The sequence below is a fragment of the Lonchura striata genome, chromosome 3, assembly GCF_050655825.1.
Source record: "Lonchura striata isolate lonStrDom1 chromosome 3, ASM5065582v1, whole genome shotgun sequence".
Lineage (NCBI taxonomy): Eukaryota > Metazoa > Chordata > Aves > Passeriformes > Estrildidae > Lonchura > Lonchura striata.
The window spans coordinates 30,965,441-30,987,464 of record NC_140705.1 but is presented as its reverse complement, the minus strand read 5'-3'; the positions used below and the strand labels follow the sequence as shown (position 1 = coordinate 30,987,464).

Sequence of the window (22,024 nt, the reverse complement as noted above, 5' to 3'; positions counted from 1 at the left end):
CAGAACTGTAGGAAATGGCTTTAATAGGGCATATGAGGAGTTTTTTAACCTCCAAAATGTAGAAAAAAGAGGCAAAAGCATCTCCATCACTCACTTCTCACCAGTGCATGGTGGATAGGACATTGTTTTTTCCCTCTTCCTTGCCTTTTTTTCCTTGATCTGGGACAACTGGGGTTGAAGACATTTCTCTCATGTCTGTCTGCTCTTTCTTTTTCTTGTAACCGGAGATAGACAATAATCATGATGGCTTCAGGAAAGAATTCTTCCACAGCTCTGACTAGGAAGGATCTTTGCATTTTTATTGAAAGTACAAAATTTCTGTTGTGGGAAGATGCCAAGAATATTTTCTACAGCTCTTTTTGTAGTAAAGGTCTGGGAATTATTATAAAATGTTGCAAAATACTCTGAGGGTTTTGCAGTGTGGGAAAGAGTAGAGTTCTTTGATTCAGCAATATGTTACCTGGTTGTGGAAAGGGAATTGACTCGATGATTCATGTAATGTCTTCTAGTCCTTTTTTCCTCCCTGGGAGTGTGTCTGTTCTTCTTTTTCTTCCAAGGAAAGAAGAGTGCAAGATTTCATCCCCTGGGTCAGCTGCAAACTGCTTTCTCACTTTGTTTGGCAGCATGAATAACTGCTGTCCATGAGATAATTTAAGCATGTGAACTCATTGGGGGATGCAAAACTCAGTCTTGTCTGCTGTGCAGAATGTGCTTAGAGATGGCTTTCAAACTGTATGAATGTCTTGTTTGTGCTAAATAGTGGTCTGCCTCTTGAGACTAGTGGGATTCAAATGTTCATGTTCCCTGCAATAAAAGTTGCCTGACACATCAGGTCATAGTTTTCTTAGTATACATGCAGAGGATCCTATAGCAGATGGAGTAAGAAACAGTGGCACATCAAAGGTACTTGAGGGAGACAAATGGTGAAAGAAACAAGTGAAAACTTCAACTTAGTGAAGGAAATACTTTTTTTTAAGCTTTAATGTGGCCTCAGCTTTACCTTTCCAGTATTATTGCCTGCATCAGTCATTTCTTTCTTAAGTATTTAAAGGAACAGGACACAGATGGCCATTGTGTAAACTTGTGCATAAATATTTCTGCTGATTTTCTTCCTTAACAAGCATAGATTTTGTTCTTCATATAGCTCCAAGTAGTGGAACCTATTTTGTCCAAAGAAAGAATACAGACTTTCCAAACTCAGGGTATCTAGTGTGACTTGATTCCCATTCTTCTGGTTTTAGATTCCAATTTTGTTAAAGTGACATTGTGAATGCAATTAATTTAAATTAATTTTATAAAGAATATTGAAACAAGGACAAAAATTCAGGAGAATGAAAAAGAATAACAGCTCAAACACTTCTCATGGCAAAGGTTCTCTACATACCCGTAGGAAACCTTTGCCATGATAAGGTTCCCTACACACCAGTAGGGAACTTACCCTATAACTTCTAAAAGAAGACTAAATCACTCCAGTAAAATCTTCAATTGCAAATAGTTAAGGAGCATTGCAACCTTATAGAAAATCTGAAGTTCAGTGACAGCTGTGAAAAGAACAAATCGCAAAGGGAGGTTGATAGGACATAGGACTAAATATACATAATTCAGACAGCATGTAAGCCAATAATTAAATAACACATTGTGGTAAAATATGAGCACCAATTAACAAATTAGCACTTTGTGTTCTGACGCAGGAAAGAAATTCAGCATAATTCTGAGTATGTGGCTGGTCCCTTTGAAGCAAATGGAAAAGCTAATTGGGGTCAGAGACTCAAAATAGGGATTGTCCATTTAGTCACTTCATTACCTCCTACACAGAGACAGCTCATGGTTCTCTGCCAGATTATATGCACTCATCAGTGGGGCGATTTCAGTCCCCTTCATTCTTTTGGGATCTTCCCCTCCTGTCCCTTAGCATGCTGTCTTTGCTGCTCTGTCTCACACTTCCCTTTTCTAAACCAGGACTGTCCTCATCTTCTCTTACCTCTTCCCTGAATTATCATATGAGCACAAGCAAATACCACCTACCAGTGGCCTGGAGAGGCAATTGCTCAGTGACCCTTACACCTGTCTCCACACAGGTAATTACTGTTGATCAGTGTGTTGCATCTGGTTGAAGTCCATTTTCCCACAGCAGCCCTCAAAGTGCTGTGCTGTGCACTGGCAGCTGGAAAGGTGTTGATAACCCTCCAGTGTTTTGGCTACTGCTGAGCAGTGCTTGGCACAGCATCAACACTTTCTCTCTAGCATTCCTTCCCCCACCATTCCTCCCCTCCCAAGGGGCTGGGATTGAGCAAGATCCTGGGAGGAGACACAGCTAGGACAGTTGACCCAAATTAACAAAAGAGATATTCCATACCATATGACATCAACTCAGATGTAAACGCTACAGTGTTTGCCTTCCAGAGCAACCTCTATGTGTGCTGAAGCCCTGCTTCCTGGGAAGTTCTTGCCTGAACATTGCTCACTGATGGGAAGTAGAGTTTAATTTTTTTTCCCCCTTTGCTTATGTGGGCTCAAACTTTTGCTAATTTTTTTTTTTTTTCTTTAGTAAACTGCCTTATCTCCACCTACTGTTTGTTTCCCATCTTATTTTTCTCTCCTCTGTCATGCTGGGAAGGGGAGCGATAGAGTGGCTTGGCAGGTGCCTGGCATCCAACCAAGGCCAACCCACTGGAGTTTCTACCCCTCACCTATGTGAATCATATGGTTATCATCACTATCATTAAAATCCACATTCATCACATGATCTTCACTTGGAACAACTAAACCAGCCAAACCAAACAAAACAAAATTTCCCCATAGGAAAACCAAAATAATATTATCACAACACAGCACAGAAATGGACAGTTTATTCAAAATCCACCCCTTTGACAGATCTACAACAAAAGTTTCCCACAATCATTCTACTCTCTGTTATTGATTAGTACTTTTTTTGCCCATTACCTCTCCCAATTACTATTCTCATCTCAAAATCCTCAAAAATTTCCACCAAAAAGCCTATAGTAGGTTTATGCTGGCTGGGTGCCAAAGCCCCTCTCTCACTCCCATCCACAGCTGGACAGAGGAACAATAGGTTCATGAGTTAAGGACTGGGAAAGATCACTCACCAAATATCTTAATGGGCAAAACAGGCTAATTTAGAGATATCAATCAAATTTATTTGATTAATCTTGTTAGATTGGAGCACAATGTGAGAAGTAAAATAAGACCTTAAAAACACCTTCCTCTCACCTCTTCCTCCTTTCCAGCTCTACTTCCTCCCCCAGCAATACAGGGAGACAAAGAAAAGAGGTTATGGCCAGTTCATCACAGGTTGTTTCTCTCACAGTTCAGGGAACAATGAGAAAGTCTTTCCCCTCCTGTACCATGGGGTCCCCTCCATGAATATCTCCAGTGTGAGTCCATCTCACGAGCAGCAGTCCTCCCCACACTGCTGCAATGAGGGTCACTCTTCCACAGGCTGCAGTCCTTCAAGGACAAGCTGTTTCTGCAGATGCTCCCTTCTCCACAGGCCTCCCATGGGGTCACAGCCTGTTCCAAGGCAGCCACATACACCATTGTGGGGTGTCCCCAGGGGCTGGGGTGGATCTCTGCATCCCCAAGGTCCTCCACAGGCTGCAGGGGCACAGCTGCCTCTGCCTCACCATGGTCTGCACCACGGGCTGCAGGGGAATCCCAGCTTTGGCACATGGTGCACCTCCTGTCCATCCTCCACTGACCTTGGGGTCTGCAGAGTTGCTCCTCTCACATGTTCCCACTCTTCTCTGGCCACAATTACAACTGTGCAATAATTTTTTTCCTTTCTTCTTAAATCTGTTATCACTGAGGCCTTACCACCATTTCTAACTGACCCAGCCTTGACCAGTGGCACATCCACTTTGTAGCTGCCAGGAATTTGCTCTGCTGGACATGCAGGAAGCTTCCAGCAGCTTCTCACAGAAGCCACCCCTGTAGCCACCTGCTACCAAAGCTTGGTCATGCAATCCCAACAAATTTAGTGGTTAAATTCTTGTGTTAACCTGTTCCCACAGGGAGAAAGGCTAAGTACAGACAGAAGTAGACCTGCTCCCCTGGCTACCACCAGCAAACTGTAGTGATTCCATCTACAGCAGGATTCCTACCTTTAATTGGTTTGGCAATCATTATGTGCAGGACTGGTCTGAAACCATTCCAACACCATTAGAAATACATACAGCAAAGTCTGGGAACCACTGTCTGGAAAGACCCGTATACTTACTGGAGAGAACCGTGATCCCTGAATGTCACATGCCTTCCTCATGAGCCATCAGACACATCTTTCATTTAGGCAGGCACAGAATCAATACTTATTCCAGTAACAAATATCTGACTAATAGGATAGAAATTTCTTGTGTGAGTCTATCACAATCTTTGCTTCTGTAGCTTGATGGCTCAAAAACCTGTGAAATACCCACCAGAAAGAAAAAAAAGAAAAAGAAAAGAATGTTAATATTTGTACTGTGTGCAGGAAATATTTGGTGAATATACATGTCTGAAAAATTTCAAATCCATTTTCTACAACACAGGCCTTCTGTATTTCATTGTTTTCAGTTTCAAGCACACTCTTCTGCTTAAGAGCTATACTTGTATTTATATATTTATATCTTTATTTAATGTCTTGTTTTCATTTGACTTTTTTCCATGTAATTTTCTTTTTTTGCATTTGGCTTTGCACAGCTTTTTCTGAAAGAACATTTTGTACCCAGTCTCTAAGCAGGTTAGTTTCCTGAGCATTGCCACTAAAGAGGCTGGAACTGGCAGCACCAGCTCACGGAATTTGTGGATCCCTCACACTGCTTTTTGAAAACTTGGAGGGGGATACTTTTAGACCAAAAAGCAGGAAATCGTATCCAATTCCTTTGTATATGAGTCATCTGTTCAACTCATACTTACTTTTCTGGAAGTGTATTTTGAAGATATTATTTTATCTTATCACTAGCAGCAAATAGCAAATAATTACTTTGAATAATTTATATTTTTTTCCTGTTCCCTGATCTCGATGCTACATGCTGAGCTTATTTCTTTTTTAAACAGGTGTCCAGTTCCTTTTTCCTTCTTGTCAGTAAAGCAATCCCTACCAAACAAGGACCATTTAATGACTGATTTCTGTCCTTACACCTCTAGAGTGGACGGGCAGCAGGAGGGGGACTGGGAGAGTGAAGTTCCTCCCACTGTAAGTAAAATCCAGGTTTGTGACCACCGGAGGAAGCTGAATGTCCATAAGTCTATAGGACCTGATTAGAAGCATCCCAGGATCCCGATGGAATTGTCTGATATAGTTTCCAAACTCCTATTTATGATATTTGAAAAGTCATGGCAATCAGGCAACCAGAGAAAAGGAAACACTGTGCCCATCTTTAAACCCATCTTTTTACCCATTTTTAAAAAGAGTAAAAAGAAAGAGCCTGACCTACTGAGCTATCAGCCTCCCCTCTGTGCCTGGAAAGGTCACAGAACAGATTCTCCTGGAAGCTGTGCTCAGGCACATGGAGGGCAGGGAGGGGATTTGGGACAGCCACCACGGCTTCACCAAGGACAAGTCCTGCCTGACCAACCCAGTGGCCTTCTGTGATGGAGTGACTGCATCGGTGGACAAGGGAAGGGCTGATGTGATTTATTTGGACTTCTGTAAAGCCTTTGATGTGGGTCCCCACCACATGCTTCTCTCTAAATTGGAGAGAGAAGGATTCAGTGGGGTAGGCTGTCAGGTGGATGAGGAATTGGTAGGATGGTCACATCCAGAGGCTTGTGGTCAATGGCTCTGAATCCCAATGGACATCGGTGACGAGTCCTGCCCATCAGGTGTCTGTACTGGGACCAGTGTAACTTCTTGTCTTCATTAATGACAGAAACAAAGGGATCGAGTGCACCCTCAGCACGTTTGCAGATGACACCAAGATGAATGGTCTGGTTGACACACCTGAAGGACAGGATGGCATCCAGAGGGACCTGGACAAGCTCAAGAATTAGGCCTGTGGGAATCTCATGTGGTTCAACAAGACCAAGTGCAAGTGCTGCACCTGGGTCAGAGCAATCCCTGGTACCAATCCAGTCTGGGGGATGAACAGACCTAGGGCAGATCTGCTGAGAAGCACTTGGGGGTGCTGCTGGAGAAGCTGGACCTGACCCAGCAATGTGGGGTCCTGAAAGCCAATTGTATCCTGGGCTGCATCCAAAACAGCGTGGGCAGCAGGGCCAGGGAGGTGATCCTGCCCCTCTCCTCTGCTCTGCTGCATCCAGCTCTGAAGTCCTCGGGACAGGAAGGACCTGTTGGAGCAGGTCTAGAGGAGGACCCCAAGATGATTAGAGGGATAGAGCACCTCCTATGAGGAAAGGCAGGGAGGAGTAGATTTGTTCAGCCTGGAAAAGAAAACACTTCAGGATAACCTAATTGTGGCCTCCTAGTTCTGAAGAAAAAAAAAGTTATGGGACAAAGGGAGAATGGCTTCAAAATGAAAGAGAGCAGCCTCAGATCAGATGTTAGGAAAAGGTTCTTTATTGTGAGATGGTGAGGCACTGGAACAGGTTTCCCTAGGAACCTGTGTATGGCTCAATTCTGGAAGTGTTCAGGGCCAGGTTGGATGGGGCCCTGACCAACCTGGTTTAATGGAAGGTGCTCCTGGTTGGAAGGTTGGAACTTGATGATCTTTAAGGTTTCTTCCAGCCCATTCTGTGATTACAGAATATAGAGTGTACAAGGAATTTGCTCACTAGAAGGAAAGGTATGTGCATGCCCACAAATACAAAAAAGTACACTTAAGATCTCACTCTCTCTCTCCTCTCTCTCTTATTCACACAAATGATACTTATATGTTGAGAAGGCAGGAAGAGCAAGATAATCAATGTTCTAAATGGTTTTGTCTTAAAACATGCTTTGTGTTTCTGGAACCTGTCACTCTCTGGACTGGAATTTTCCATTTTGGTAATCTCCTCTTACTTGTAAAAATACTGGTTCCCTTGGATGTAAACTTGGAGAAACATAGAATCATAGAATAGTTTAGGATGGGAAGGACCTGTCAAATTCATCTCATCCACCTGACCACAATTAGTAGAGACACTTTCAGTCACTAGCTGTGGGATTTTTAGAAAGCATGTCTGGATGCAGATCATCCAGTAAATAGCAGATGAGTTGGGCAACATACAGGAGCTGTTCCAGAGCTTTCAGAGCAGTCTAAAGCTTTGTATGGACAAGAAGAAACAGGAGAAGCATAACTGCATACCCTTAATCTTACTGTGCAGACAATTCAAACTCATGTAGTTCTCCCTAAACCAGACAGCATTCTATCAATTCCCAGGCATGTTGATGGTATATGCTAAGTTATCTGTGTACATGTGTTGAATGATCATCAGTCCAAATGGTGGAAATATTTCTGGGAAAATATTTAGAATAAAGATGTGTTCTATTCCACAGATAAGGTCCCAGATCATTTATCTCTAAAAACAAACAAGCGAATAAAGAAAGAAACAACAAACTTATCAGAGAAATATTCTACCTATTCTTTTATCTTCTGCATCTGGGTCCTTTCTTCATCAAGGGGCTGTTCTTACCATGCTAAGCCTTTAAAATATGTTTGCTTTATGCTCTCTATTTCCAGAACTCAGATTTGTTGACTTTGGTTATTTTTTTACCTTTTTTTTTTCTTTCCCCAGAAGCTCTCTTTAATGATGTGTTGTCTATATTATTTGTCAGAGCTCACACTCAGTGTATATCAGCAGTTTTGCTTAAATTGACTTTTTCATGCCCTTTCACTTGTACCACAGCCAAAAAAAAAAAAAAAAATAAGGGCAGAATGAATGCTGTGACCTGACTACATTGTTTCTTGACAGAGATGGTAAACTCTTTGACATTAGAACATATGCTAAAGAGGGTCCTGAGAGATGTTGTTTTCCTATAAGAAGCCAGTCCAGACTCTTCATATTCAGCCCCAGAATATGAAATCAAGGAAAGAATTTTATCTAGATACTGTTTGCCCAGGATTGCTTCCCTCTGCCTGGGGGCTGGTAACATCAGCACTGCCAAAACAGGAGGGACAGGCCTGAGGAGACAAGAAACATATGAAGGAAAAACAGAAACAGCTTTATTTTGTGCCTCATCTTTATTTAGCATCAACTCATATGTGGAAGTGCTTGGTACTTTAAATCATCTTAAAAATAATTGTTATGGTTATATGAAATGCATTTTCTCATTCAACAAAAGAAAAAGAAAGCAAATATCTGATCCCGTGTACAAGGGCAGGATTGACTTTTAATGAACTCTGTAGCTCTGTTAGTTTTTATGCTTAGCCATGTAGCTTTTGACCTTTTTCTGGCATGCCAACCATTTCAATGGTTTATAAAGTTATATCCATAAATAGAGGAGCTTTAAAATTTACTTTCCTGGATATATTTTTCAAAGAGGGATGCCTGCACTCATACAAGGCATACTAATATTTATTCCTTATCATTAACAAATTTACTTTAATTGGATTTGATAGGTGAAGGGTGTTTTATTTTAAGAAAATAACAGGTCTTTATGAGATATTTGGGATAATTTGTGGCCTTGTCTTGTAATACAAACAGGCTGTCAGACAATACAGTGAAAAAATGTCTGATTGAAAGCAGAAAGTACAATGCAGCACATTATCTATTTTTTTATCTTTTCCAGTTAATTGATATTTCTGGTAGGTATTGGATGAACACAATCCTTTCCTGGTAAGCTTTTCCTGAAAAGCTATGTTTTTGAGCAAACAGTTTTCTGGAACAATTAAAAGGACATCACAGATTAGGAAAATGGAATATTTATTCTACAGATCTCTCAAAACTGGAGCCTAATTTCTGCCACTGTCTTGTTCATTTTTTGGTGTCCTGTTCATCTTATGATGCTAGTGATATAAGAAATGCAAGAATATCAGTAATGTAGCCATCATTTATCACTGAATGAAACCCAAGCTGTGTGTTCAACAATGAATTGTTGTGAGTTGCTTGCTAGGTAAGTGGAAATGTTTAACACAGTCAGGTGTCCAGATCCTGCTCTTTTTCTGAATTGCCTAATTATTTGCTCATGGCTCACAGGTGGAATGATGGCATTCATGGGACTTGGGTAAGCACCTCTGCTTGAAGAGAATTGATATGAAGATGAGAAAGCAGTGCCAGATCATTCTCCCATGAAAGAGCATTTGTGGCAGATATCCAAAGACTATTGGAATAAGAGACCTGAGTAAGTAACAAACATCCGCCAGGTGAACAATGCCTTAGTTGAGTTATGAATTCCATGGAAAAGACTGTTAATCTCTAGGAAAAAAAAGCTGATTTTCTAAATAATTAAAGCTAATCTCCATCTGTCTCCTTGCTTGAGTACTTAATTCCTACATTAAGAAAGTCAAAGGCATTAAGGTCATTTAGTGAAATACACATATGAATAAGGAATAAATACACACACTACAATTTAGAGATATTCAACACAGTGGCTGTTTGTAAATGCCATTTTCTTCTTCTCAAAAGAAAACAATGAGAGAAAATGTTAAGGCAATTCACTCCCTCCTCTATTTTTTCCCTTTAAAAAGAAATGCCTTTCCTTATCTTAACTTTATTTTGATTTTAAGGTATAAATAAATTTGGCTAAGGGCCTGCTGATTCAAACTAGTGTAGTGTTTGCCACTTTTTGGAATATTACTACAATGCATGCAATACGTAATTGGATGAAAATTTTTAATACAAAGATTCAAAGCCTGGAGATATATAATTACCTCATCTGTTTTATGTATGGCACTTGTTAATGATCCTTATGTGCTTAATTTGCAACTCTATTGCTCATAAATGAATTATCCTAAGTCACTAAGGTATATACTGCATATTATTTATAGCACTACACAATATGACACACAATATAATGAGTAATAACACATTAAATTTTAATTTTATTTATGTAATAGATGATAATATTTTGTATAATGGCAAGATTTTACTTAGGTAAGTAAAACCTGTTTTGAACCACTCTTGCTTTTTGTTTTTGGTTTGATAGTCTGCTCTTGGTAACTAGTCTTTCAATGTAGATTGCAATTACTTATTTATTTATTCTATACTGATTAATTACAGACCAATAATTTTGTGCAACCCAAATACTTGCATAAACAACTGCATTTTTTGCCTGAGCTTGTAGTCTAGTGACAGTCATGACCCTAAGTGTTGCTCATGAACACTCCAGATTGTGTTTCCATTGTTTGTGTATGAGGCTGTCATGTGAGGCACTATCACAAGCTTATTAAAGCCACACATATCATGTGTACCACATCTTGCCTATAAGCCACTTTTGCTGTCAAAGAAAGAAATTTGATTGACCTGACAAACTCTGTTGGCTAGCACTCTACCAGGTATCAGTGAGACCTGCCAAGATTTGTCTTGGCAGCCTCTCCCATCAGAGCTATGAAAGTTGGCGGGGCACAGAAAAGCAGATGGTGTACTTACTCCGGGGAATTATTTATAATGACATTTTTTAATGATAAATCTATGCTGAATGTTTCTTATCACCTTAGGAGTTTCCATATGTGCATTCCTTCACCTGGTGAGACCCATGTTTTCTGTGATAAATTATGAAAAGAAGCTGATGCTACACAAGACTGCAGAAAACATCTTGTGATGCATTTCTTCAAGAAGGGAGATGCTGGAAAAAAACCCAAAGAACTTCATAGTAGTCATCATTGTTTTTATTTCTGGGCACAGGCATTTAGAAGGTAAGAAGATTATGAATAGGCAGCACCAGGTCATAGTGAGCCATCCAGAACCTTTGCCCATATTTTCTGTGGATGAGCAGTGCCAAACCTAACAGGGAATGTCAATGAAACAGAGTGACTGATATGCTCTAGAAAGGGCTGGCACCCTAAAATCCATGATTGTGTCTGTCCACAGATGAGGATTGCTGGCATGGGAAGCTACACTCAATTCCCACATCTGCCAGGCTGGGGCACCTAAGGGACCCACAACCCATCCCACTTCCAACCAGGACCCAGACTTACCTTTCAATGGTGGTGGCATGATGTGCAAAAAGTGGCTGAAGAGACTCCAAGGTGGAAGCCCTGTACCATTTGCACTGAAAATGTACAGGGATATTTATGAATAAATGGTATTTTATTTTTCTGGCACAGAATAGTAAATATGCACTCAAATATCAAGATCAATACATCAGTACTGACCCATCTGTGCCTTTCCACCAGCAAATCAAAAATGTCATGGTTTCATTCTTACTATAATAATTAGAGTATTTTGGTTCCCTGCAGAAGCCAGTCTAATCAGAGCAGTAGTTATCTCACTTTTGAAGAGTCTCACATATATTAAAAATAAGAATGAATTATTGTACTGTTAGGAATTTCCTGTATCTTTCTCTTGGGCTACCAGTTTGGTAATTTCCTAGATTGACAGTTTCCTGTCTCGACACTGCGTTTCAGCTCTCATTTCTTACACTCCACTGGGAATGGGGCAGGGAGTAATTTACAGAATTCACTCTTTTGATGCTTTCTACACTGGTCTGTCTTCAAATTTAAGAACTCAAAGTTGGCCAATTGAGGGTCATGCTAAAATGCATTTAAAAATCTCTGTAAATGTGTAGACAGAATTTAGATATGGAAGGGCTCTTTGAACTTCTGGAATTATCTGTGCCAGAGTAAGGCACCTTGAGATTTCTCATATCAATAAATCTGTGTTCTGACTCATGGCTGCCTTGCAGGTATCTAATGCACACCTCATAAAGCCTGCCTGGCTTCACACATCTGGGCTTGCAGGTTCCTACATGCCCCAGAGGGATCTCTGCAGCTCAGATGGAGCAAAGGAAATGGTATTAATTAGATGATGACTGCAGTTTTGGAGCACCCATAGCAGTCTGATACAGTCACTGAGAATTCTGTGGGTCCAGCAGGTGAAGAGGACTTATTGAACAAGGCATCTACTTCTGTTTGTTCTGTAACTTGGCCATGGTGATTTTGGGTTTTTCTCCCTTTTCCCACATTGTTAATTAATTAACTCATTTTAACTTTTCTGGATGAGTACAGCATTCTTAGGGCTGCTTTTCTAACCCCACTGATCTGAGAAGACAACCAGAAGTCTGTACCAATTACAGCCACCACAAAATTGGAGTCCTACAGTGAAAAATAGCATTGCCAAGAGTCCATAATTGGAAACTAAGCTAAACAAGGACTAGAATAATTGCAACCACAAAGATGAAGTATCTTTTGAGGAGAGAACAAGATAGCACCATATTTTTTCTGATTGTCATAAAGTATTTTGTCAAAAGTAAATTTGAACACATGAGCTATTTTTCCAAATGCAAAAGAAACCTATATTCAGTAATTAAAAGAAAAAAAAAAAAAGAAGGAAATTGACACATCTTCAATAAAAAGCTATAAAAAACTTTCTATTCATTAGACTTAATTTGTGGTTGAGTCCACAAAACTGATTGTGTCTACTGTTCTAGTAGTAGAACAGTTCTACTGTCTATATTTTCTCTGTCAGCTCTATAGTTATTACATCTTTTTAGACATTTTTTTATCAGAAAAGCTACTATATTTAATAGCTTTATTTCCACTATGCTTTCAAGGATATAAGAAATCAAGGATGCAATTGGAATAATTTATGGAACAAAATCTCAGCCCCTCGGAACAGTGGATTTTTGAATATAACCCAGCTCTGCATAAGCTCAGCATTTCTGGATTTTTTTTTATCTGTCCTTTTTTGTGACTTATTTGTTTCTTATAGTAATATTTTATATTTAAAAATTTATTAGTATGCATGAATTCAGTAAACTTCTTCAAAACCTAGTGCTGGGAACAGCAAGTGAAATACAGAATCTGCTCTCTGTAAAGGGACTCTCTGATCACTGAGGAATAATCCAAGCAGTGAAACACATCCTCACAAAATAAGTTCAAAAATATATCTGTAGGTGTAAATTTCTACCAGTTGAAAATGACATCATTTTCGTTTGTTCAGGCAGAGGACAGAACAGCAATGTGCCTGAGATATCATTGTTGGAGCACAATTCAGAGCTGTACTGTGTCCAAGGGCTGTTTACGGCACCCTGAGTAAACCACACTGAAATTTTGTTTGTCTCAGCTACCCACTGCTTAAATGACAATGATGGCACCTATGGGTTTTATCAGATAAAAGTCTGAGGCACAGTGTGATATAATGCCAAATAGGCTCTGTAAAATGCATCAGCATCCCTGAATTAAGATATTTTCTAAATTATGCATCATAAGCTTGAAACAAATACCAAGCTTCTGACAAGGAGTTAATATTTCAGTCTGTATGGGGCAATGTAATACTTTTTGATCACTGATCTTTTCTAGGAAAATGTATCAAACTGAAAAAAATTCATGACCATCTAGTCAGTAGCAAAGATCTTAGAGCTGCTAATAGTAAGACTATTTTGACATATAAGGCTTGGATTTTTTTCACTATAAAATTAGGATGTGTACTTTTTTAAATTTTAAGCTATCTTTTAGAAAAAATGAACTGTTTATTGGATATGGGATAGCTTGGAAACAGGGGGAAGAAGCATTATGCTTTTCCACTTAAAAATGTAGAATACATTTTAAAAATTGTTTGCACTACAGAGGCATTAGAGTTTTGGCCAGAAAAGAGAAACAAGTACTTTTCTAAATCTGGGTGTCTGGATTCAGAACCATATATTTAGGTTCTAGTATATTCAAATTTCACACAGCATGGATTTTTTGGAAGCTTATTTAAAATTTTTTGTGACTGTTATTTCAGTTAAAGACTGATTTTTGAGTACTTGCTAGTGGAAATAGTACACCTTAATAAGATGAGGCTATTTTGTCTTTGGCACTTACTCTTTCAGTTTGTGGAAATAGAACAGATTAAAAGGTGTTGCTATGGAATTATAAAATCAGGGTGCAGGAATTTTGTGATATGCTCTCATGTCACTCAGTACCATAGTTGAATTGCTGAATAAATGGCAAAAAATTAAAGGTCAGATGCAACCATAATATTGAAGTAAAATTCTGTATTATATATATACACATAAAGACATTTTACTTATCTGTGTTGTTTAAATACTTCATTTGGTACTCATGTGGCTAGAATGCAAATTAAATAAATATTGGACATGCTTTTCTCTCTCACACTTTATTAATTTTTTGGGGAGAAGTTATCCCTCAAATGCCTGTAGCAGAAGCTCATCTTTGATACATTCTATCCTTTATGACATCTTTAACAGTCTGAGGTCACTACTGGAAGACATATTCCCCCAAGTGAGAGAAAGCCAACAACTTCTGGTTTTCATATAAATATTTTGAATTTCTGACATTTTTTTCCAAAACATACTGCTGCCTCCCTCTGCTTCTGTTTCCTGAAGTGAAACGATAGTCTTATTTTATAAACTCAGGTTAGAGTGCAGCTCCTGTACCTTAGGTGCTTATGGTGGGATATACAGCATCATATATGAGCATCTCCCTCAAGAGATCTATCTACCTCCACTACTTGAACAGGAATATAGGTATTTACTGTCTAGATTAAAACATAAATCAGATTCTCAGGTTAGGCAGACTGGATGCCCTTTTATAGCCCTGTATATTGTAGCCAACTTTCTTGCTACCAATGCTGCAGTAAGGGAGATGGAGCTGGAATTGAAAACAGAGGGGTAGAGGAGAGGCTTGTGCCAGTCTGCACTGCAGCTGGTTGCTAGATATGACACTTCTGGATGTCTAAAATGGCCTTCAATGCTCATATGGCACAGTTGGATCCTGCTTGAATAGTCCATCATTGAAGATGAAAGTTCCAGCAAGGGATACTCAATTTTTCAATGACATACATGTCTTCGCCTCGTGGGGAATTGAACCATAGACAATAAGGAAAAGAGCAAATTCACTGCATTCTTTCTTTCAATACATGGAGACTGATTAATCATATTTGTCTTAAAGGTAATGACTTAGTTATATATAAGGGTGTCTGAAGAAAAGCAGTGGTATACACCAGGGAAGGTGTTTTTCAATTTTGGCTGATACCATGATTAAGAATTTCATCAGATAGGCAGAGATTAAAAAACCCACCAACCAACCAAACAAAAAACTACCACAAAATATTTGTTTGGCTGTATCTAATTAAATAATGGAATAAACTGACTTCAACATCAAATTCAGCTCAACAACAAAATCTCTTACTTGTGGCCAAAACTTAGGGGAAATTCATGGTATGGTAAAAAGTTAATGGTAAAAACAATTTGTATCAATTGAGATTTGATCACAAGTACTTTAGTTTGAATGGAGAAAAGTTCCTTTTGTACAGAGAAAGAGGATTCATAAATCCACTACTTTGGCTGAAAGTGTAATCAGTACATAAATCTTCAAATTTAATTTTGATGAGTTTCCTCCTGACCACAAGTAAGAACAAGTTGGAAGAAAATATTGCCTGACTGCTTAATTACCTAAAATGTAAAGAATATGTTTTGCAGCATAATAAGATGAGTGATCTTCAGGAACCTATAATTATTAAGACCAAATTCTGTTTAATTTATTGTTAGGTGAAAAGCAGAAGCAACTTAATAAAATCAATTGTCTATCATATCAGATGAGATGCAAACCATCACATTTTTTGTGGTGTGGACTTGTCTTTGATCAGGAATTTCTAATTGCCAGTGAAGTACTAAATGTGATCCTCATACCATGGGCACATCACTACCAGCCAAAATACCAGCTGAAATGTTTATTTTCTTCCGCGGACCTTCTCATCTTCTATCACTGTAGTGCACTATGATATTCCTACTTGTAAGTAGGAATAGTAGTAAGTAGTCCACAGAGTCAATTCCTCAATTTAATAATTGTGACAGTAATATTAATAAATAGAAATGGCATGATGAGGCACAACTCAGCAGAACCAACACTGGAGTCAAATTGTACAAAAAACTTATAGTTTTCCTGAAATTAACTTAAATTTTAAAAAATTTATTCTGTTTTTTACAGTAGTATATGCAAGGGCAATGGTTTGTTCTTCTTCAGCATCTGTTTTTTAGTTTTAATATAGAAAGAATCATACAATCAAGTATGGAAACAAGTACAGTATCAGAGTCAAGTAATAAGTCTGCTAATGGTGGTGATGACTAGAATGCAGAGAGTTCTACTCTTGCCACAGTCCCTCATCCTCTCTTCCAAATCCTCCTCTGTAACATTTGCTATATAATTTGCAGTGTTTCTGTTTCATCAATGTGCATTTTGGACAAGCTATTTTATAGATATAATTGGGTAAAATAAAGACACAACAACCTTTAAAGCAGAGGAGGTGAAAAGGGTATTGTGGCTCCACTTTTTTCTTCAGCTATGGAACAACAACAGGACACATGCATGAATTGCATTCTTGTCAGAAAATTACTTGAGACTGGACAATCACACTGGGGTAAGGAATCAGGAGAGGGAGTGCAATATAAATCCCCAGAAGAGCTATATTACCATGTCATTTACTTGGCTCAAGGAACTGGGCAATATATGGCATAAATTTACATTAGAATTATTTGTTTCTTTCATCTGATATCTTGCCAAATCCATACACAAAATTCTGTTGTCTAGAACACAGTAATACTAAGACACCTAGGAGAATTTATTTTGCTTTCTCAGCTTAACTTTCTATCCAGTACTTTACCAAGGAAACTCTTTGTCCTCTTCTGTCTTACTTTCTTTCAAGTTCATACAATCACTTATGGTTTTGAAGCCTCCTCAGTTTCCTCTTGTCCACTGGCTGCTTGTCAGCTCATTCTGACAAATGAATACAAATAGTTTCACTAATTAATTCCTGGACCCTGTGTTTTCCTTCAGTTTAGTTTGGGCCATGGCTTTCATTGTATCCTTAATTATTTTCTCAACAAGGAGCATTTAATAGTTCTTTCTTTTAGTGTTACTGGAAAGATGTGATTGTATTCTCCAGCAGGCTTTTTTTATTTGAAACAGTGAAATTCAAACTTTTTACGATGAAAGATTCTTTTTTGGCTTATTCTTAATTACCATTTCCAGGCATTCTCATAAGAGAATTATTGTTATGGATCCAGGAAATTTTTGATATGTTTCTTTCACTTAGGTGTGGCATCCACATAACCACAGACACAAAGAATTGCCCTAAGGTCAGAGACTTGCTGTATGCAAGTGGGAAATTGAGTATGAGAGAGATGGTTGAAAAGGAAAAGTCTGGCTGACATTATCAAGTAACATAACTATTTAATCATTTTTTGTCATGAAAGATGTACAATAATGAATGATGACATAGTTCATGGGAGAGATGTACCTGTGCAGTTACTTTGTTCACCATGACACATTAATTTGTGTTTGAAGTATGACACTGTCTATAGCTGACAGTATATGACACTGTCTACAGCTGACATTGATTCCAAAAACCATTAATTTTCATTTTTTCCAGTGGTTATTCTGCTTTCTTGAGTATGATTTTATTGCTACATCTCTGAACAAATATTTTTTTTTTTTTGGTAGAAAGCTGGTGAAAATGGAACATATGGGTTTGCAAGGTGATATTGTTATGGCATGAAACTTATAACTGGGTCATTATAGTGAATATGCAGAAATTTGTGTAAAAAGTAGTATTTGTAGGTGTATTTTTTTCTTCTACTGCCTGCTATGAATGAGGGGCATAATTCCTACACATGACAAAATTAGCCTCTTGTGTTTTCATATATGATGTCAGAAACACACCCAAATCTCAAAATAGGTGTATCCAAAATTCACCTTTTGTATGAACTTTGACAACCTAGCAAATACTTCATAGTGTGAGAGTATTACAGAATTTAGGTGATCAGATTGCAGTATCTAATTCAGAATTTTTAGTTACTGGTCTGACAAAGTCCAGAAAATGAGGAGACCTAATTTCCAGGCTGGGAAATGTGCTGATCATCCAACATTTTGTGTAGCAAGTTATCCTCACTCTGGGTGATTCTGGGCTATGCTACAGACAGGAGTACTTGAGAAGAGACTGGCTCTGTGTCATAGAGCTTAGAGAATTCTGCTTTTGGAAAAGCTCGATTCCTGGGCCACGTGCCCAGAACTGTTTGTGCATTTTGCTTCAGATCGTCTCCGGATAAAACCCAGAAGCACTGAAGAGAACAATGACTGGAGCTGCAATTCTCCACCCTTCCAGCAAAGCTCCTGAGTCATTACAACATGAAGTCAAGTCACTGTGGTTTTGACTGTCCATGGCTCCAGCACCAACAAGAGGTATGGAAAGTGAATGTGTTCCAGTAGTTCAGACAAAACAGATCACAGATACAAAATATAAGTCTTGGAAGAAGATCAGCTCTCCATGATGTTTGAAAGGTGGAAATGTTTCATGGGTTTTTCAGCTGATCTCAGAGAGAAATGTGCTGTGAACACAACCTCACATATGGGACAGCACAGGACACACAATTGCATTAATGATTTTCTGTTCTGCAAATTCATGTTGGATAGGGAGTTTAAATCATTGCAAAAGGTGATAATAAATGCTAACTAGATAAGGCTAGAAACTATAAGTGTTAAGGCTACTTCAAGTATGCAAGTTCTCTAATGAATAGACAGCCTTCCCTAAATTTCACTAGGTTCATTTAATGCTTACTGAAATTTTGACAGCTAAGAGTTATTTTATGTAGTTGCTGTGAATGATTCTTTTTGGTTTCAGAGGTGCCCAAATGGGTGGGCATGCTCTTTTTTTTTTTATTTGTTAGAAATTTGTCTGATAAAATTCAGCCTAATTGAGGACGAATCCCATGTTGGTCTGATCTATCAGAGAAATATTGGAGGAAATTAAATCTTACTGTCTTTTCCACTTTTTGATTTTCTTTATTGTCCCAAGATGAGCCTTTTAGCCCCATAAGAAGCTGACATTCAGCTACATATTTTTAATTCATATTTTCATGAAATTTGAAATTATGATTATTTCTATTGAGCTATTGTGTAGCCCTTGCTTTTGTAGAAGTGTCATGATAGAAAAAAAAACATTAAAAACATGTGAAAGAGTTAAGCATATGGAAAATAGTGAAACCATTTTTTCATGTTATAACAATTTACTTAAGATGATTGAACTGCTAGGACAGCTAAATCAAAGAATATTCCCAACATTTGACATTACATAATGCTGCAATAGCTTGTCTTTGGATTACTGTCTGTTCCTAAAAATTAATGTCCTCCAGATCTAAGTGAAGAAAACCTCAATAGCACAACAAGCTTCAGAAATTTCTCCAGTGGCTTCTGTAATGTGTTCCTGATTTCTTCTGATTCTCTTCTATTTTAAGTCTTTATTACATCTTTAGCTTCTCTTTCTTAAAAAATTCTGTATTTTTAACCACACCTCTGAGTTACATCTAAAGTTGCTGTGTTTAAAGCAGAATTTAATTTCCCTAATTTTTAGGGAATTTTCCACAGTATATTAGATAAGAGTCTGTTTACACTCAACTTGACAGTTTGCTCTTTAGAAGAGATGTTGTCCTTTATTATTGATTAAGTGAATATTTCATATTGTCATAGGTTGACTATATTAAAAAACCAAAGTATTACTGAACATGAAAGCATAATTGAAAAAACCTCAGAGGGGAAAACCTGTTAAAGCATTTTTGAGTTGTTTCAAAAATCAATTAGATTTCAAGGAGCATGTGTCTGATTCTGATTCTCAAAAATATTCATTGAGAAATTAACTTACAAAAATTTATTATGCTATTGACATCTGTTCATATTTACCTAGAGTTTATGAGATAGACAAAATTGTTGACAGCTCTTGTGATTTTATTACATGTCTTTCGAAGTTCTGTTGAGAGTTTTTCTTTAGCTCACATGATCTCAAATATATTGTTTCAAACATAATGAAATCTTCTGCAACTATCGTGGTTCCTTTACTTTTTGCAGGACTTAAATGAAACCACTTTTAGCTATGGTAGAATAATTCCCTACAATCTTTGTCTTTACAGTAAGAATTTATTGATGAGAAATATTAATGCTATCACCAGATTCTTAAGATATTTTCAAATATGAGAAATATCTGCATCTGTGCTTAATGGACAGTTTATCAAATGGTTTAGGAAAGAAATGAATTAAAATATCTATATTTAAGAAGAAACTGTATTTTGGCTAATAGAATATATTTTGAAAGGAAGGATGAAGGCCACAGGGAAATGGACTTTAAAGCCTCATAGATTTATGTGGAACTAATCAAAAGGTGTCTTTGACATGATAACAGACATTGCAGGTGCTCCCTTCTAGCTATTAAAATAAACTCTCTGGACTTCATTAGCACACATAATACAGTTCCACAAAGATGATTATGGGCACTGAGCCAGAGTTTGAAAAGAAGTGTCTTCAGGAGAATCCTCAAGGAGTTATGTAGTCTGGGGAAAAATTAGGCAGGGTAGAAATCACAGTGGAGTTCTTAAGCAGTTAGATCAGGGACTGATTTCTGCTGATATTCTCATTAGTGATGATGTTCTGGGTATCATTACCAATATGAAGAAAATCAAACTTTGTTAGTGAAATTTAGTGCACCTGGGTAAACCTGAATTCACGTAAAAGTAGGGGATGGAAATACACTAGTATAACATAAAACTCCCTGATTTGGATTTGTGTTTTTTGTTGTTTTGGTCTTTTATTAGTTTCTTTTGTTGCTGATTTTGGATTTTTCTATTTAAACTAAGACCTATGGGGTGTGTTTGACCTGGAATAGATCAATTTTTTTTTGATAGGAAATCCAACCTGTGAGCTATGCAAAGTCAACCCTGCTGAATTTTTTACTTATCAACCTCTTACTGCAGTTACTCAAAGTGTATTTAAGCCTGGAAAAAATACTAGCCAAAGTCAAAAAACCACCAGTATGGCAGGAACTCACTAAGAAAAATACCTTGTTTAAAGGTATCTGTTGCAATAATCTTAAAAAAACTCAGTATGTCTTTTTGCTTTTGTAGGTCTCTAAAAGAAAGTATGAGGGAGTGTACTTCAAGATAAATTCTTTTTTAAGAAGAAAAAAGAAGAGAAGTTGGCAGCCAGCACAAAACTCTATATAAACCTGAATAAATTGTCTTCATGTTGTCAACATTAATTGAAGTCATAGTACTGTAAACAAAAAGCAAAAAATGCCTATAAGTAGGCCATATTTTATAGAACACTTCCATACAATCACAATAGCTTAATTGTCTTTCTGTTTACTTCCTGCTATTTCACAACGCTGTTCCACTTGGCACAGATATTTTCTGCTAGCAGCAAAATGTAATTTATCCCAGCACAAAAAATCTGCAAGAAACAACCTAGAGTTTCCCTTTGAATTTTCTGGATGTTGACAAGTCAAAGATATAAGAAAGAGAAGCAGCTGTGCCAGTATTTGGTTAATTAATGCTTCTGTTCTGCTGTATACTAAAGCATAAGAGTTAAGCATGTGCCTTAAATACAGTAAAACTTTGCAAAGTGTTACTCTGCTGGTCTTTTTATTTACTGACTTTTATTTACTTTAATGCAAAGATCATGCCATAAAAATTTAAGAATTCCTAGAGAGTATTCTCATCACTGAGTACTCCTCTATTTCCACTTTGTGCCTCTGCTTCTTATTTATTTCTGCAGAGCTACACAGTTTCTGCAAGGGAGATGGAGAGACTCCTCTAGCTGTTCTACAGAATTTTCTGATTAACTGTCCTTTTCTTAGAAATAAATGCAATATAATACTTTTACATATATTTTCCTGCAAGAAACAGGCAGCGGATCAGGCCCAGCCAGCCTGTGTTTAGGAAAGGCAGGTCCTGCATGACCAACCTGATCTCTTTGTATGACCAGGTGACCCACCTGGTAGATGAGACAAAGGCTGTGGATGTAGCGTGAGTGGTCTTTGATACCTTGTCATTCTCCTGGAGAAGCTGACAGCCCACCGCTTGGACAAGTGCACTCTTTGCTGGGTAAAAAGCTGTCAGAGTGCTGGTGAATGGAGTCATATCCAGCTGGTCACTAGTAGGGTTCCTCAGGGCTCAGTATTGGGGCCAGTCCTGTTTAGTGTCTTTACTGATGCTCTGGATGAGGAGATT

General features: G+C 38.0%; 1 long non-coding RNA gene across 1 annotated transcript; it reads left to right on the top strand.

Annotated features, from left to right (window-relative positions):
* The first annotated feature begins 1,422 nt into the window (after window positions 1-1,422).
* On the top strand, window positions 1,423-21,420 carry LOC146767829 (uncharacterized). The gene is made up of 2 exons (XR_014953640.1): window positions 1,423-9,214; window positions 10,530-21,420. It is a non-coding gene; the product is annotated as an uncharacterized LOC146767829 (long non-coding RNA).
* Window positions 21,421-22,024: the final 604 nt, after the last annotated feature.